The following is a 6,000-nucleotide window of genomic DNA, read 5'->3' as shown; positions in this document are numbered from 1 at the left end:
CACAAGAGCTGATCAAACTGGTACAAACAGAAAGTTACATAACAATAGGAAAAAAAGCAAATACCATGGGTTTATTTCTATAAATTTATTCAGGAGTAGGCTTTCATTTTAAAGTGTTTTACAGTCCTCTTCATACTTGGGAGTAATGGGCAAGGAAACACCATTTGAACGCCAGTATGATGGCATGAAAATTAACATATTTGTTCTGCCACCTTGCCTCGATGAGGTGAGCCCCCTCCCTAAACTGGCACCAATACAAATGGAGACAGACTGATGACTTTTTCAAAGCCAGAAACAGATGTTGTTTGCATCACTTATTGCAACACCCTGAAGTTAGTGGAAAATTTGGATAAATAGTTGTGGCTTGTTAAGTACAGACAGTGTCTTCACTGCTGTCACAGGAAAAGGACATTCTCTGCCCCTGCTAAAAGACTGGCATTATTGATTTCAAAACAATTCTATTAAACTATACCTAAGAATAATAGTAACTATGGAAAAATAACATCAAGATGGAAACTGCAAAAACAGATCCTCTGAGTACTAGACCACCCTAGCTGAATAGAAACGCATTACTCTTACTCACATGTTTGTTATCCATGTAGGATTTCATTATTCAGAATCTGAATGTTTATTCATAATTACATATTTTTAAATGGCTACTAATTCACTTCGTGCAGAGCTCCAAGAAGAAATGAGACTTTAGGAAGGATCGGAACGGGAGGGAGGAGGAGGCTTAGCACATAGAGTCTGGAAGGTTGCTCTGTGCTTAAGGCACAGATATAGGAGTGGGAGTACATGGAGTGGGCACTGAGGTGAAACGAACAAATCGCGGCAAGAAAAGAGATCAGAGATGCTTGGGCCTGGGCGGAGTTGTCCAGGGTCTTGAAAGCGAAGACAACGATTACAGAGTGCTGACGTGATGTGTAGTGTAGCCTTGCTGCAAAGGGCGCAGCCTGGCTGCTAGCTCAGTTAGGGCCAGACAAGGGCCCGATCCCTCCTTGTCTGATGAGGATAAAGAGCTTTTTCGAAGTTTTCTTTAGGAGCGGGACTTGCCGCCCGCGCCCACTGCACAGCGGTCGGGGCCCTCGGGCATCCTCCCCAGGTCCCTCAGGCGGCGGCAGCACCACCTGCTCTTGCAGGGCAAGCGCGAGCCCTCCACTCTCCCCTGCCACCCCCCGGGGCGTTCCAGAACACGGAGCCCAGGCGAGCAAACGATCAACGGACCACGCCAAAGCGAGTGGGGCCTCCAGACGCCGTGGGCGGGGCGCTGCTCTTTAAGTGACAGGGCGAGCTCCCAATCGAGAGTGAACATTCCTCCGAGGGGTGGACTTGAGGCGGTGCAGCCAATGGGAAGACGGGAAGGCGTGGCCAGGGGCGGGAGGGAGGGAGTCTCTCGCTCCCCCTCCCGTGCCCGTCCGGCGGCAGCTGAGAGACAGACCCGAGACCCAGCGCCGGCAACTGCAGCGGGCGCGAGAGAGCGAGTCGCTCCGCAGCCCCGGCCCCCCCCCCCCCTGCCCAGCCCGGAGCGTCCCGGGGAACCGGGCGGGGGACACGGCTCGGGGGCGGGGATCCCGCCGCGGCGCGGAGCAGGTACGGAGCCGCCTCGGCTGCCCGCTCGGGGTCCGGGGTCGGGAGGGTGCAGTGTGTGTAGGGGGGTCGCTCTGCGGGGCGGAGTGACGGGGCACCCGGGCTTGGGGGGGGGGACGTTTGGAGGGGTGGGCGCGAGCCCAGGCTCGGGGGGGGGGCGGTCGGTAGCCGGCTCCCCAGTTCTGGAAGGGGGGGGGGGCTTCAGAGCAGCCGTGAGAAGTTGGAGACGACGGGCCCTGCCGCGGGGGGGTCCCGTGGACAGACTCGGAGCGGGGAGAGTCCCATTTGCTCCCCTCCGCGGCGCACCCCTTTCCCGGCGCTACACCTGGCGCGCTGCTCCTGCTGCACCAGGCTGGAGAGAAAGAGCTGTAAGCTGTTGAGTAAATCGTTTCCGCGGGGGGTCGCCTGGAGGGCGGCACTGGGACACCTTGGCTCGCTGCTTCCCCCCCCCCCCCTTAAACAGGTCTGTCAAGGTGTGTGGGTCTTGAACTGCGGCTTTTAAACAGTCGCCGGATACAATGTATTTTTGTTAAGGCATCTGTGGGTTATTTTTAGGAGGAGAGCATGGAAAAGAGAGCAGTGCTCATTTAGAATTAGCAGAGGGGTACACGCTCTTTAACAGATTGAACGGGGGGGGGGAGCAGTTTCTTTAAGTGATTTCACAACATTTGATTTTTATGTATTTCTTTTGTGTATGGGACACTCCATTCATTTCCAAAGACATTGTTTGTTCGTTCCTATAATGCTCCGATATTATATGGTGATCCATTTTCAAACTTTTTTATGTTAAAGCATTCCTCTAATGCATTCCCTGAATCACAGGAGAGAACTACTTTGTGTTTGTTTACTTATTTTTGTGTTGTACTTAAGTTATGATAATATAGCATTTTGCTTGGGGGGATATTAGTCAATATTTGTATGTGGCTAATCGTTAGCCTAGTCTTGACAAAAGACTGCTCTAAAATTGACTATGAGTAGATGTGTATGTTAACATACAAAATGGACTAGTAAACTATTAATACAGTATTTGTTGTAGGATAATTTTGAAACGTTGGTATTTAAAATGTGATGATTCAGCTGTTCTTCTTCTTAAAGCTTTATTTTTGTTAATGATATTTAAGATTCTTGCAAAGTTGAAAAGAATTGATCATGTGAATTCTTTTCTTCGGTCTTTTGTGTGCTATTTTCATTTCAAAATGCTAACACTAGGTGGCTTTCTTATATCAGAAAACGGAATGTTTCTGACTCTTCTGTCTCTGTTTAGTTTATATGTATCTGTTTTTCTACAAACTATAAGATGCCTTCATAATCAGTTATGCACTGATTAGACCTAAACAGAATTTAAAGTTTACTCATTACTTAACACAATTTATTGTTTTGTTCGGTTGTCTCTGGCTATTGACAGAAGTCATTTTACATGCACAGCATTACCAATTTAAAGTAAATCTTTTGGTTCTAAGACAAAATCAGATGTTCAGAAAAATATTTAGGGTATTTTTAAAATATTTAGGTATATTTTTAAAACATCCAAATAAATCTAAAGATGAGGTTCATATTTTATCAGTGAAGCAGGTTGTTTTTCATTTACCAGCATCTAATCTAAGTTATTACATCCTCTGATAGCTTGATAGACTTTTTTTCCTTATTTTAGGACTATGTTGTTGTACTAATAGTGCTTATTTGTGGGGATGGAAAACCAGCTAACCTCTCTTAAATCCTATGGATGTTTTTAAAGTGCTATGATGCACTTTATCCTGAGTTTAGGAATGATCATGGGCCCCAATTTTGTATTTATATGTACAGAGCTCCTATAGTGTTCAGTGGAATGCAGCACTGGAACAGGTTTGCTTATTTTAGTAGGAATCTGGAAGATTTGAATTTTAAAGCCCCTCTTAAATGTTTTTTGTTTATGTAAAAATGTTTTTAATTGTATCCTTTGGTATATATGGTTGTGACTACTTTCTTCCACTATTTGATCTGAGGAAGTGGGTCTGGCCCACGAAAGCTCATCATCTAATAAACCATTTTGTTAGTCTTTACAGTGCTACATTGTCCTGCATTTTGCATTGTTAAGGGTTGTAATGAATTTTTGGACATTTTAAACATTACTGAGGCTCCACAACAGTTGATTTATGTTTTATGTAATGTTCTTATAAAGTGAGATGACAGAGTGTCTGTGAATTCATTGTTTTGGGTTTTTTTGCACATCCAGTAGGTTGATTTGATAGATCATAAAGTGCTTAGATGTAATATGAAGGAATATCTGTGTGTCGGGGTAAAGGACCACTAAACTAGTGACATTTTTTATCAATAAAAAAAGTTGACATGAAATTCAGAATCTAACTAAAACAAAAGCCGAAGCCCACATTAACATCATTAACATGCTTCCCAAGTAAGGACATTCTCAAAGGCTTCTGTCCAAGAAGAACTCATTTTCAGTGTTTATTGATGCAAATATGACACTCACTTTTTGGATAGTCATTAATTACTCTGTGCAGTATAAGACAGATGTGTGACTAAGAGGAGGAACTAAGCAAAGCTGTGGTTGAAACAGGCAAAATAATAGGCCTTTTTCTGTTTCACACAAGTGAACTGAGACAGGAAGCCCAGTTTTCATTTTCAGCCTTCTAAGCGCACACAAGTCAGTCACTGCACTCAAGATTTTTAAGTGCAGATTACCGTTTTGACCTGCAGATAGTGAGTACATAATTTTCATTTGCCCATACTCCAATTTTGATTGTGTTGAGTGCAGTGTTGTAACAGTGAGTGAGAACTGCCATGTAATTAGTGTAAAAATACAAGATGCATACTTTAGATACAGTGACTATGGAAAGAGAGTGGGGCTTCTTCTTATCTAGCTTCTCACATTAGTCATTCAAGTTCCCAATAGTAGCAATATTGCCAGCTTGAAATTAAACCTTGTTTTGAGGAATGCTACTCTATCTTAGTGTGATTTGCAGTTTAAAAGGCTGTACTGTTTTATGTTTTATGACTGGACTTGACAGGCGATTGGACAAATTGGATTGTGAATCAGTCAAAAGGTTGCTATATTGCTATTTTATTGTTCAGATTGCAGTATTATGTTTATAGTGTGTCATATAGTTTAATTTGTATCTGACCTTAAAACAAGTTCATTTTTGCAATCTTAAAACAAGTAAAAGTGAAATACATTTTTGAATGGTCTATTTTCAGGTGAATCTTGTCGGCTTGTAACCTGAGTGGGCTGGGCAGTTGAGTTTAGTGATGCTTGTTCTTTCTCCAATCCATTTATTTCATTTGGTTTGTGGAAGACATCAGGAGCGAGGCTCTGTGCCAACTCAGTCTGTTTATATGATGAATGGAAAGAATAGAGTCTTGGTTTAGACCTCTGAATACAATAATTATTTAGTACTTGGATAGGATGGTTTCTGTTTTTAATATACAAATGCTATTTTCTTTAATAAGGTTAAACTCAATGTATCTATCAAAAATATTCACATAGACCTGATGCATATTGACTATTTTTATAGTAAGGCACATAATTTGGCTTCTCAAGAAACTTTTGAACCTGAATGAAATGAGTCCCTTTTTTAGATTATTAATGTTCAATTTGCTATACTACAATGATGCTAAAGTTCACCAATTTGCTTTTGTCGCATGTCTGAAGACTGGACACTTTACCATTGTGGTACCTGTATCTCTGTGGTGTGCAATCAGTTATGAAGCAGTAGCCACACTCAACTGGCCAAATAGCCACATATGTCCAACATGCTAGCCACTCGTCACAACAGCTCTATCTGTTCAGCAATTATTAAGTTTTCTGCTGCATCTAGGAACAATTGAATGAGTGCAGAAGAATGGGAAACTTAAATTTACTGGGACTTAATTTTTGAGTAGATGCCAAAAATATTGTCATGTTAATGTTACTATGATATTTTGTGTTAAAATTCATATTGGAATCTACACAGAACTTACTGTTTGGATCATTGTTGTTTACCAAGGTGTATAGCATGAGCATTTAGAAAAGTCCACATGAAGATGGTAAGTAAGTAGTGAGTCTAGTGTGAGTGAAATAATCATTTTCTACAGAGTTAGAGGTTCCATTTCAAAATCAAGTTTCTAAAAAAAACAAAAAAAAACAACCAATTTTCCCAAACTTGCAATACATGTGAAAAGATGGTGTGTTGTCTTCCTGAATCTGCAAACAGACTGTTCCAGTGACTGGTGCTGTTCGTAGCTTTTAGGAGCAGTTGCTGCTGCTGCTGCTGCTGCTGCTTCTGCTTCTTAAACCTTTGTACCCCAAGTGGGGTATAGGTCATCTACAAGTCTCTCCTCCACTTCATTCTGTCTTGAGATAAAACTTCTAGCTGACTCCAGGAGTACCCCAGTTGTTGTCCTTCAATCTCAGTAAATCTTCTCCACGTTGTCCGAGGT

General features: G+C 42.4%; 1 protein-coding gene across 9 annotated transcripts in view; it reads left to right on the top strand.

The window, feature by feature from the left end:
* Positions 1-1,377: 1,377 nt before the first annotated feature.
* The window catches only part of SIPA1L2 (signal induced proliferation associated 1 like 2), a 252,931-nt gene continuing 248,308 nt past the window's right edge, over positions 1,378-6,000 (top strand). For 4 of the 9 annotated variants that reach the window (XM_075924747.2, XM_075924746.2, XM_075924753.2 and 1 more), the window contains exon 1: positions 1,378-1,590. The gene's annotated coding sequence lies outside the window, so the exon portion shown is untranslated. The remainder of the gene's footprint in view (positions 1,591-6,000) is intronic. The other 5 variants (XM_075924748.2, XM_075924750.2, XM_075924749.2 and 2 more) reach the window with 3 other exon arrangements.

The sequence above is a fragment of the Pelodiscus sinensis genome, chromosome 3 (assembly GCF_052426305.1).
Source record: "Pelodiscus sinensis isolate ZL-2025 chromosome 3, ASM5242630v1, whole genome shotgun sequence".
In the NCBI taxonomy this organism is placed as follows: Eukaryota; Metazoa; Chordata; order Testudines; family Trionychidae; genus Pelodiscus; species Pelodiscus sinensis.
Note: the sequence above shows the minus strand (reverse complement) of the source record. Positions and strands in the feature narration are given on the sequence as shown.